General features: G+C 41.6%; 1 protein-coding gene across 5 annotated transcripts in view; it reads left to right on the top strand.

Annotated features, from left to right (window-relative positions):
* The first annotated feature begins 740 nt into the window (after positions 1 to 740).
* Positions 741 to 12,775, top strand: part of ZMYND11 (zinc finger MYND-type containing 11) — a 101,891-nt gene continuing 89,856 nt past the window's right edge. For 4 of the 5 annotated variants that reach the window (XM_042817560.1, XM_042817559.1, XM_042817555.1 and 1 more), the window contains exon 1: positions 741 to 964. The gene's annotated coding sequence lies outside the window, so the exon portion shown is untranslated. Of the gene's footprint in view, positions 965 to 1,718; positions 2,032 to 12,775 lie in introns of those variants that run through there. The other variant, XM_042817558.1, reaches the window with a different exon arrangement.

Here is a 12,775-nt window from a genome sequence, read left to right as displayed (position 1 = left end):
CAGTCTCAAACAAGTGTGGTTTTAGACAACACTAAAAATTTTATTTACTAAACACATCGGAGAAAGTTCACCTATTCGGTGTATAAATTATGTTGAAACTTTGACTGAATAGGCAGAACGGATGCATCTTTTTAATTCTTAATAGTCCAAAGCTACTGTAATAATGCTGATGACGACTCATGTAAATGAAATTATTTGCATGCATAAATTTTCACAGAATCAAACTTATGGGGCACTGTTATAAAATATGCCACATTGCGGGTCAAGATTCATTAATTACAAAATATGCTATTAACAAATAGTTTATGGAAAAACAGCAAAAAATGTACATGCTTTCATGCTACATATATACATGCCTATGTAGTTGTAAATTTCACAGTACTGCAGAACTCCTAATCTTGCAGTGAAAGCATAGATCCATAGCTTTGAACATACAGCCAGCAAGTTCTGGGAGAGAACAATGACTTTGTGAGCTTTAGTTTCTGTTGTTCAAGGTGAATATCCACTTCTGAAAATGTTCTCCAGTATTTCTCCAAGCTGGACTTCATGATAAGAGGAACTGGCATGCAGCAGAGTCAGATAACTGGTGCGTTTTTCCCTTGCAGTAAGATAGGATCCAGACATAACAATGTGATAGAATACATTTATAATAAATAGTTAAAGATCTGTTTCACATGTATTAAAAAAAAAAAAAAGAAACAAACAGCAACTCCAGTAGACACCACTAGAGTTCTCCTTCTCCCAAATATCCCTAGCACCATCCTAAACCCTGTTTACCCCAGAAACCTGAACTGTGGACAGACAGAAGAGGAGAGAGAGAGAGAAAATTCAGACACAATAAAACTCTGAGGGGAAAAATATGTGGAAGGAGGAGGCAGCAGCGGCCTGGGGAAGGGATTGAAAAGTTTCCCCTGGCTTAACTTCGCCCCCCCTGCAGCAGCAGAAGCAGCGGCAGCAGCACAAGGTGAGAGAGACTTTTAAGTCTGGGAAGGAGGGGTGTGTGTGCGGGAGGGGGGGTTGAATTTACAGCCCCGTGGATATTTCTGTGTCTGCCTCCCTGGCTTTGGGGTGCTCGTGGCACCGCGTCTCACGCTGGGTGGATTTTTTTTTAATATGATGGAGGATTATAAACATGGCGCCTTAAAAAAAACTACAAAATCATGTACACACTGTTCCAAGGAGATGGGGGAGAGGGGACAGGGGAAGGGCTGGGCACGAGGGGAGGGGGCAATCCTGCCCCGTGGGGGAGCATATGGGGAGAGGGGAGCAATTATACTTAATAATAAAATGTGTGGGGCCGCGGGGGTGGGGGGATGGAAGGCGGGATTATATATGTATGTATGTATATATATAATATTTTTTCGGAGTGGGAAGGATTATCGCAGTCCGTTTGGAAATCGAGGAGAAGGGGACGGCGGCAGAGCGCGTGTGATTATTAACGGCGATTATTTTTGTCCCTACACCTTCCCCGCTCGGATTTCGGCCGCCAAAAGCCGGCGGTTTCGCCGAGTTGCAGCCCGCCCGGATCGGGCCGTGCAGAGCCGGCAGACGATGGGTGGGGAGAGGGACACACACAGAAACGCTCCGCGGCGCTCCGCGCGGGCCTGCAGGGCGCGGAGGAGCCGGGGACTCGCGTGAGAGGGGAGGCCGGGCGGGGTGTGGCGCAGCCCGGCCTCGGCCCCGCCGCCCCTCAGCTCCGCTCCCCCACGCGTGGCGCCCGCTCGGCTCCCCGCTCTCCCCTCGTTTCTCCCTTCCCCTCACTTCTACCCCACGACCCCCGCGTTCCCTCGCTGAGATGGGGGATGCCTTTTCGGAGGACGGGTCTCGGCCCGAGTAATGGCAGCTGCTCGACAGCGCCGAGAGAGACGGCGGCTCCTCGCAGGCCGGGAGCGGGACCGCGGCTCCCCTTCCCAGCGGGGGTGGGGAGGAGAAAGGGACGAGAACAAGGGTGAACTCGGAGCCCCGACCCTCAGCCTCCGGGCGGACTGTGCTGGCCCCGCGGCGAGAACGGCGGTGGAGCCGAGGACACAGGTGGGGGCTCGGCTGCACGGTCCGAACCGCCTGGCCTCCAGCGCGGCCCCGAGGCCGTAAATCCGCCCCGGTATAAGGGCGAGCGGCCCGTTTCTGCGCTATGTCCCCCCACTCCCGCGGATGAGGGCCGTGTGTTGCCTTCCCCCTCCCTCCAGAAATAGTTCCCTCGGTGCGATAGGGCCCCGCGGGCCTCGGCGGTCGGGTTGAAGGAAAACCTGGGCTTGCTTTTGGCGGCATTTTTGTATTTTTTTGTTTGTTACTCGCGCCCCCCCTCCGCCCCCCTAAGCCTTGTCTCTGCGTAACTCCTCTCCGTTCACTTTCCCAGGCGTTGTCCTCCATCCCCAGCCGCAGGGATTGTCCGGAGGCCTATCCGTCGCCTTTCTTTTATGAGGAAAAGATGAAAGCGTGTGTGTGTGGGGTTTCCAATGGCAGGGATGACTGGGAGCCTCCGTGTGCTTTCCTGACCTTCCCTGCGTGCCAGAGAGGAGTCCTCCTGTAAAATATTAAGGACTTGGAAAACTTTGTGCCTCTTTTTTGGGCTTATCCTGAAAGCAGCAAGTTAAAATTGCGAGTTTATTTTTTGTTGTCTGCACATGTGGCAAGCTCAGGTGCTGCAGCGAGGGGTGGCTGAAGGAGAGGAAAAGGGATTAAGAAAAAACCCTTTAATTTGGTGCTGGTTGGTTTTATGATTGCATAATTTGGTATTTAATGTCCTTGAATTGTCTACCACAATCTTTGTATTACAGGAGTATTACTATTTGTTGTGAAGAAGTTTTGTAAGATCTTGCTGCAGTGAAGAGGGCCGAAGGTAGAAAATGCTTTCTTGTCTCAGTGATGATTTGTTTTGTTTTGTTTTGTTTTCTGGCACTTTTGTTGCAATTTGTAGTAGGAAATTGCTGAATTGACCTAGGGTGAGCATTGGGACAGGTGTTGGGGTTTGGGGTTAGGGTGGGAGTGGAAGTGCCGGCTTGCGGTTCAGGCTGTAGTCCTTTGGGCTGTTCTAGGCTCATCCTTCAATGGGAAGGACCTGGCATCTTTTCACACCTTTTTCTTTTTTTCCTTTTTTTCAATTTTTTTTTTTTTTTTTTTCTGAATCTTGTCAACCGCTCAGAGCATGCTACAGAACGCCTTTAGGGAAGTCAGCTATTTGCCGATTGACTGCTGTTTTATACAAAAGTGAAAGTACCCTCAAAATAATAGCCCGTGTGGATTGTTGGTTACTGCCAGCTTTTTTGTGTCTAAACAAACATTCCCTGTTGTGCAGGTATGCAGTGGGGAACAGGATGGGGTAGGCAGTACAGCAGAAAGCACTTCATCTTTCTGATTGTGAGTTTGGTTGTACAAATGGGGTAGAAGGTTACTGTATGGATGGCTGTTTGTTGGCTGTGCTGTGGTTTGTGCAGTCATGGAGAGGCACCTGCAGTGTGGTGTCAGAGGCAGCACCCAAGAAGAGAGAGTCTTCCGGAACACTTCTTTACCTGAAGAAAAATGACTTCTTGTGAGCTGGATTGCATGATGAAAACTAACTCATGATAAACTCAGCTGTAACTGGAGTTCTGAGTGTGCAGGTGTTGGTGAGACTATTTAGACTTCGGTGGTGTGCTAGGAGGACGCTCATCTTTCAAGTTTTACTATTTTGACAGAGAAGTGTTTTCTGTGGAGAAGTGAAAAGGATCGGAATAATTCTGTCCATAATATTTTTCCAAGTGTTAGTAAACTAATTTAAATTGGTGCATTCGTTTCAATGTATGGATGTTTTTTATTTATCCAAACATAAGAGTTTAGCTCTGCTTACAACATTGTGACTGGTGAAGTTTCTCCACCTTCACTTATTTCTGCTTGCTAGATGAAGAGTGGTGGGTTGCAGTGTGCTCACTCCCATGCCTTTGCTGTGAAAAGCGCAAGAGGCTAGAAGTGTCCTCCACAGTGCTATAACTGCTTTATTATTATTATTTTTTAATCTAAACACAGATGTTATTTTAAAACACAAATAAATTTTAGAAGGTTTTGTCACTGTGAGCAGTATTACTGGTAGTTTGCCTTGGCCCTTATGTAATGTGGGCCGAAGGAGTATTTCTGAACTTTTTAGAAAAAATGGGATGCTACTGGAGCAACATGAATTTCCTGTCTGTAATCACTGTGCCCACAGTGTATGTAAGTGTCAGGCTGTTTGTTGTAGCCTGTCCTGTGCCCATTGTGTTGAAGGCACTGGATAGTCTGCATGCAGTCAGCATATGAGCAGTGTCCACCTGCTCATATAGCAGAGAGGAGGAACTTCTGGGGGAGACTTGAGGCTTTGACAAGGAGAAGGCCTGGACCATCTTTTCAGCCTAACATTATATCAAGTGCAAATGTGAAAATAATAGTGAAATAGTGAATAGTGAAAGGCCGTGAAGTGTGGTCAGCGTTTTCCTTTTGTTGACAGTACAGCCTGTTGCTGTTTGTGACATGGTGCTCCTGGAAGAGAAGACAAGGAGGTGGATGGACAGTAAATACGTCTTTAAAGTCACGTTGAAGTGGCTCAGACTACATCTAGGCTGTTGTGAGCTGCAGCATGGGAACCTCTGAACTGTGCTAGCTACCACCTCTGAATTAGGATGCAATAATTCAGAAAGATAAAAGACAGCATTTGAAGATGTTCTCTTAATTTTGTGTCTCTGACCCTCTGTGTAAATGTCTACCTTGTCTAGTCTGTTAGAAAAATGTCTTGGTTCGCACAATTTGAAAATCAGAGAGAATTTTGGAATCAGATTTACTTTAGAATTGGCTGTCTGTCTTCCATCAGTTGAGTTTACAAATCTTGGACAAGATGTGCAACTAGCTTTCAATATTAACTGCTCTCCGCAATTCTACAGTGCATTTAGCTCTGGAAGTTTTTAAGAGCTTCAGACAGTGAATCCCTTCAGGATAAAAGATCTGAAAGAGGAACAAGAGTTCCTTACAGCAGATGGCTAAAGGAAACTTCTTATTTTCTTCTTACATTGATTGAAGTGTTTTTAGCTAGCTTAAGAGTGGCATGTCAGTAAAAATAAGGCTTTTATCTGTATTGTAGGTTGTTGCAAATACTAAGTAGAACTATTTAAAAAAAAAAAAAAAAACAGCTATCCAAAGTATGTGTGGCTCACATACCAGTGATAAACTAGGTTCATAAAATGCTGAGCTGTTCAAAATCACTGGCCATATGTGTAAAAGATGTTTTTTTGTTTTTTTTTTAAAGTAAGTTTCAGGATGTGGTGAACACTCCCATGGTACTTGGAGCGTGGTGCCCTTGGTAGTTGGGCGATGCAACATATGTCATCTTTTATATAGCTCATATATTTTAGTCTGTCAGAGTTGGTTGTGCTAAGTGTTGTGAGCAAAGATTGTTCTTGTCAGGTTTTAGATGATTTTTGATCAGTTGAATGTAAATTTAGCTCATAATTGGGTTATTGTTCTAAGGTTTAATCTGCCAGTTGGGAGAGTACAGCCTGCAAAATAGGTAGTTTATATGATGAGGTAATGATTCTGTTTTGCAGAAATTTCTTTAAAAGTTAACCCTTGCATTCCTAAAAAAAAATGTAAGTATTTTTCAGCGCATTGTAAGGATTCAGTCTGGTATTTTTTATTTTTTTTTAATTATTAAATACAGCTTTAATTTCTCTTTAGATAGTGGGAGAAATGTTTCTCCAAAGAACTTTGATCCTGGGTGTAGTGTAGGTAACCGAGCGTGGAGCGGTAGATATTGGAGTAGCTGTGTATGGTGTATATGGTGTGATATACTGCATGCCTCTACCTGAGTGTGTGTGTCCATGTGGCACCCAGAACTCATTCATCCTGTCTGGATGCCTCGCTCTGGGAGACCAGGGCTGTGGAAGACCAATTTTTTTTTTCAGTTTGGTATGCATCTATATAAAATGGCTGCAATCAATTTCTTAAAATATACAAGATACTAAAGGTGAACCGATTTAAGATACAAAACTATACAGAGATAAGGGCTAATATTCCTTCTGTCTCAAGGAAGTTTCATTCATATTTTTGTGTGTCTCAAGTTTGTTTTCTTTCCCTTTGGAACAAACAGGACCTTTTAGTCTCGTGGGCAGATGGCAGCAGGCACAGTGGTGAGGCACTGTGACATGACCATGAATCCAAGTTAACGCTCATGTCATCTAATTTAGGCCATGCAGCTTTGGTAATATCCTGTCAAAGACTGATTCTATAGCTCCACTACACAGATAAATCCAGACTGTTGTTACTGAGAGTTTTGTATACAGAAACACTTTTTGATTTTTTTTTAATTCTAATATCCCATTTTCCACGTCAGTGAGTGAAATGCAGTTTGTGCTGTGAGATAAGCATAGAGACATATAAGTTGAGTTGAAAATATGTTATTGGTTACAATGGCAATATTTCAAAATTACAAAAATATCAAAAATTGCAAGGATTGTTACTAGTGCCCCAGCTGTCAGAATCGCTTTGAATATACCTTTCTACTATATGCAGTATTATGTTCCAGGTAATATAATTGTAGAATAAACATTGTAAATCAGTGATTAGGACTCTTCGTACCAACCCTCAATTGCAATATCATTTAAAGGAAATTATTAATAAATACTTTTTGCCCCAGAGATTGTGAAACTTGTTGGCAAAAAAACTAAAGTTGAGCATACCTGCCAAAATACCAATAACTTCTCCTTCACCTTTCCTGTGGGAGTTGCATTTCTGCGCGTGAAGAATTGATCTCACTGTTAGTCCATTTTTGTCCCTAATGCCATACAACCAATTTGAGTTCTAATCATTTTTTTTTTTTTTTTTAAGCTAAATATATTGCTGTTTACCTCTCAGTTCTCCCATTTTGTTTCCTTTTCCTTTGTTAGCAAGTTAAAAATAAGCATGAAACCAACTTGCCTTTATACTTAAATGTAGGACTTTCAAGCAGCTAATTTAACTCATGTTTTGCTTACGGACTGCAGGAGACTGCTGTAGATGTGGGACCCAGAAGTGGTATTTTGGAAAGTGGGTATTTGTATTTCGATGCTTTGCACTTACAGCATGACGTTATTATCTGATCCATTCATTGTAGATGGATGGGAGTAGCAGGTTCGGATAGTGTGCTTAGTTCCCTAATTTTGTTAGTGATTCTTATCTTACAAAGTTACTTTTTATTGGAAACTTCTGGAGCAGCAATGAAGTGAGGCAAAATGGCGTTGCAGGAAAACAATTAGAGGAATCCCAAAGTAGCTACAAGTAATACACAAAGAAAAATAAATTAGAAGGGTGTAAGATATGTTTGTTGCTCAGTAAATCTTCACAAAGATCTGAGAGACAAGAGAGCTATATCTTTGTTAGAATGCTATTGTTTTCTGTTAAGTCTCAGACAATGTTCAGTATTCAGTAAGAGATCCTTTCGTCTACAAATAGCTGTTTGAAATTACAGATGTTTCTGCAGTCAGAAACCAAGTAGCAGCCACGTTTGCCATGACTATTTATACCTTTTTACTATTTCTTGGTGTTGCTAGTAAAGGAAAACTTCCAAAGAGAAAACTTCGTGCCTTGCAGCGTAACATCACAGTGCACACATTCACATATAAAACAAGTGGAAAATTTACCTCAAAATTATAAGGTTTTGTTTCTCAGATTTTCCTTTTGGGTCATTTGTTAATCTTGAGATCAGTCCCTTCTGAGCTGCCATTGGCTGTTGGGTGAGCTGCACGGAGTCCCTGCCCAGTCCCTTCTCCCCAGCCTATTGCTTAAGATTCAGGTTCAAAAATGTACAGAATCCAAACAAAAGAATTGCTATTTCATAAAATGTAATGATAGGCCACTGATTGTTCACTGATGAAAATTGATGATGTTCGCTGCAGAAAATTCATCGTTACTGGGAGATTAATATTAATATGCTGACGGAGACCTTGGTCATATAAGCATTTGTTTCAGACAGACATAAGGATGCATCAGCCTTGGAGCATACTGATGAATCAAGTTTATTTTTCATATCTTTTTAAATTAAATTTTTACATAGAACTCCTATATTAAAGGAAGGCCGCAGTTGCAGTTCATTTTGTCTATATAATTTTGAATAATATTCTGTTTTGGATACTTCACTGGAACACTCAGGGTCATGTTGGCGTTTTTCATGCCTATTGAATATCAGCTGTATGAATACTGTTATTTTGCAAAGGTTTTTTTTTTTTTTTTTTTTTTGGTACATGCTGAATTTTACATTGCTGATTGTTCCCATTGAAGGTAAGGCAGTTCCCTATGTACATGCTAATCCTTGAAGGAATTTACAGTATCCACAAGCAAAACAGAGGAAATACGGATAATGTTTTTCTGTAACATGCAGGCTGCAAGGTATTAAGACTTAATTATAAGTAAAAGAAACAGGTAAAAGAGGAAATGTGATCATTATCAGCCATTTTCACAGGAACCAGTCCGGCACCATTTTTAGCTTCATGTAAACACAGTTGAGGCTTTAGGACATTCCTGAGAACCAACTGCAGGAAACTTTCCTTGGGAAGTGGAGTTCCAGTGTCAGTTGTCTTTCTTGTGCATGCTGATATTTGAATATTACACAGCACTCTGAATAGTAAGGCATTGATACTAACATTTTCTGAGTAATAAGAACTTTAATTTCATCAATCAACATGGCTTTCTGAAAACTTTTCTTAGCTCAGTGTGGTTGTGGGTAAGAGGAGTTGTACACTCAGTCAGCAGAAATTTCCATTGACCTCTTAGTTTGGCTAGAACATTATGTCAGGTTAATTAAAAGCTGTTGTAAATATTAATTTTTTTTTTTTTTTTTAATTTTGTTTCTTAAAGATTGTTTTATTTCCCTGACATGTCTTGTTGAAGGAGAGTTTGCAGTTGGGTTGGTGCTGATGCATACTAGGGAGCATTTCAGACTGACTGCTGTAAAGGAAGAAGCCTGGCTGCTATCAGTCCAGTAATTGCATCTTTCCGTTTTGTAGCTTTGCTGTCATCACTTCTTGCATTGACCTGTTGTAAATAAACTTACAGGAAATACTCATAGGAAAGATTCTTCTTTTTCCTGTGCATTTTCCACTTACTGGCTCCCAGAAGGATTCTTGATAAGATCTCATTATTTGGAAGCATACCCTTGGCTTCTTTCTTATTCCAGACATGAGAGCTTCTCTTCTTGTTCAGTTTGTGCTTTTTGGGCAATACAGATTATTAGTCAGGTACCTCTCGCTGCCAGTCCTATTAGATTTTCCGGTCCGCATTGGCATTCTTTATCTCAGTAGTTCTGAAGAAAGATTCGTAAGAATAACTTGCTTACAGATTGTCCAAACGTAGGCCTAACTTGAATCTCTAACTTCTAAAGAGGTGTGGCTTTCAATCAAATGAGAAGGTTTCTGTCCCTTAATTGGCACAGAAAATGGTGACAGTCACCAGCTGAAGGTAACCAGAGGCACAGATGCTCTGAGTCCAGGTGTGCTCAGGAACAGAGCAGCATATGCTCTGCCAGGTTGGTGGGTAGGCAGTCACAGTATTTCCTGGGTCAGTGAGAAGGAATGGTGTCCAAATTTCCACTTGGCTTCTCTTTCACAATTGCCTTTCTTGATCAAACTGGGATCTTCTATTATATGGAGTCTGGCAGTGGCTGGAGGTGAATCTCACATGCCTCCTAGAAAGGAGACAAAAATCACCAATTTTATGATGTAGGAGGAAGTTATAGAGAACTTTGTTCCCCAACAATAATTAGATCTTGGTTTCTGCATTACGCAGCAAAAATTGTGTTTATTCCAAAACTCATTTTGAGTATTTTGAATTCTTTTTCATATAATAGCTGAACGTTTGCTGTAATGACATTAAAGCCTGCTCCTTTTTGGGTCAAGCCTGTTCTGTCCTCTGAATGCTTCCCAGCCTTCCTCTGCAGCTCTTTCTCTGGTATTTATCCAGAGCTCCTTCCTCAGTTGCAGGAAAGAGCCACGTGTACCTGCCTGCTCGTGCTGCATTTGATGGAGATAAGAGACCTTGAGGGGTGAGTTAATGCACCTAGTGGGTGTCTGCTGAGTACAAGCATGAGCTGAGAAGTGCATGTATGAAAGGAGGAAAGAGAATTTGGGTGAGATGTGCATTAAATGGAAGTGCAGGTATACACGGCACAATGAGGTTACTTTGTTAAAATAACATGGTGCAGTACCACCGACTTCAGTGGTGCAGTATTGGTTTCACCTGCAGAAAATTTTCTCCCGCCTGTCTGGGAATGAGAATATATAATGAAGTGTTTATGTATGAGTGACAGGCAGAGAGCGTGCGAGAGGGAGAGCGCATGCACGCATTTTCAGGCCTGATTGATTGTATGAAAAAAAACTGGAGTTGAAAGAACATTATTTCAAATTAACATTCATTATCTTCATGCGTGAGATAACAGTTCACTTTGGACCAGATCCTAGCACTGTGATGTATCTTGAGCAGAGATTGCATTTTCCTCGAATGAGGTTATTCAGTCAGTATAAGAACTGCAAAATGTAGGCTGTTTTTTGACAATAAAAACGTGTTGTTTAGTCATCATGTGTTAGAGTAATACTGCATTATTTCTCTTAAGGATGTGTGTTTTTTTGTTTTGTTTTTTTTTTTCAAATAAATTGCTGCATTTCTTTGAAATATAACAAGTAAGATAAACCTTTCCTTGGATCTCTGATCTCATGCTTCAAGAAGCTTGCAGCCATTTTAATTCATGCTGCATTCATTGATCTATCAGATTATTTAATCACATTGCAGCTCGGTCATCTGGCTGTTGGGCAGCGTTGAAGAGTTCTGTAATATCATTGGGTTATTGGCTTCTAAATGGCACTTCTGCAGAAAAAGAAGGAAAAAAGAGCACTGAAATATTTCTTTTAACTTATAACAGTATAAAAAGAAAACACAATTGAATTCATAGTCTTATCATGCAATTTTTTTTTTCTGTACATGATCTAAATAGGAAAAAAAATTGCTCACAGCAGCAAACAGAAAGAAAAATTATTTTGATCTTCCTTGGCAGTTTGGCTTTAAGATGCAGAGTTCTGCAGCATTAAGTTGTGTAATTAGGTAGGCATCAGCTTGCTGTTACGTATTTTTATAACATGGTGTGCGAGCATGGAAACAAAATCCACATTTGAAAATGATTACCGTAAGTAACTTTCTAAAACTAAAAACACCTCTAAGGACGACTTATTCTTTAATTTTAAATACGATCGTTCAAAAAAAAAAAAAAAAAAAGAAAAAAAGAAAAGCCTATTTTATGTATTCAGCAACAGTAGGAAACTAATTTCTTAGACTGTAAGTGCTGCTATTGTGCTGTAGTAGAAGCACAATGATCTAGATACATAACAAGAGAAGAAATGCGGCAACAAGTAGTGTGTGGCAGTGGAAAGACGACAACAGAGACGTGATGCTCTCAAGTGTCTGGTGTTTTCAGAGGGAGCTACTCCCAATGAAATAAACCTCTTCTTGATATGCAATAGGCAAGCATATTGTATAAAAAGAGATGGTAGATGTATTGACAGTAGTGTGCTTGGCAACAGTGGTTTATAAAGGGCCATCCTTGCACTTGTCAGCTAATTCCCTACAGAAATGAAGAGTTCATGATCTTCTGAGGTGTTGTTATAGTTTGCCGTAATGCAAGTGGAACAAGAAAGAAGTAAAGTTTCAGACAGAGATGGGCTTCTCCACACAGTGCTGGGAACTGCGCTTCAGCTTCTTAAATGAAAGCTTAGAGTCCAGAGATGCTCATTCCTTCCATCTGCATCCCTTGGTGTTTCCTTGTGTATGCCTGATGCATGCTCAAAGCTGAATTGGAGGAGTGGGTATGGTCATGTAAATATCTCTGTTACTGTACCTTCAGCAGAGATATTCTAAATGGGAGTGTGTGTCAATTGCTCATCTTTGTCGTGTGCTCTTACTAAGCAAAACGTTCAGTGGTTTAGCGCTCAATTTTAATAGCTGGCCTGCTTCATTACACCAAGTTATGACAATTCTGGTACAACTTCTTGTCCTGCTTTCATCTGAGCTATGCAGGTTGTGATTCCTTTCTTCAAGTGTTACACAATTTGTGCACGTGAAGAATCTGACAGTAGAGGAAGAATTTAAAGGTTTTTATGAGTGCTGTCCCCTAGCCAAGTGTAGTGAGGCAGTTTAAATGAGGATGTGATGTTTGTACTTGCTTTCAAGAGAGTGTTACATAGGCGGCAAATTCAGATGAACATGCTGTGCCCATACTGCGTGTTCTTTGCTTGTTGGGAGGGACTTTGGTCATGGAAGGGTAACTCAGCAAGAGTGGCAGTGAGATGGCAGCCCAGGTCACCTTTCTGGGGATGTGATAGCCAGGTAGTCATCACTCGGATCAATACAGTGAAATGCAAGGTTGCAGCGGTCTCAAACTTGTTCTTGTCTACATCACTGAACTTAGGAAGCACAAGAGCTCTTGACAGTTTGAAATTACAGCCCTGTGTTTGAGCTTTACTTCAGAATTCGTTTGAATTAATGAAATTAGTTGTGGAGAGCAGCCTGTAACCGTGGTTGCAGGTACCCACACCTCCAGCACCATGCTCTGCATTGCCGTAGTTTGCCTTGCATTCCAATGATGACCTTCATTCCCTGCATCTTGCTCTACTGACCTGCAGTGCAGGTGTTTGTTCGTGAGGCTCCTGCACCCTTGGCAGCTACACATGGTGATGGGAAGGTAATAGCTTATACTGTGCTGCTTTGAAATTTCGTTGGAAGTATATGTTTCTGTTGCCATGGTTTTAACTCATGAAAT

This window comes from Centrocercus urophasianus, unplaced genomic scaffold (assembly GCF_019232065.1).
Source record: "Centrocercus urophasianus isolate 14NV4802_14NV808 unplaced genomic scaffold, USGS_Curo_1.0 seq_16, whole genome shotgun sequence".
Classification (NCBI taxonomy): Eukaryota; Metazoa; Chordata; class Aves; order Galliformes; family Phasianidae; genus Centrocercus; species Centrocercus urophasianus.
The sequence above is the reverse complement of the archived record's forward strand: the minus strand, read 5'-3'. Positions and strand labels throughout refer to the sequence as shown.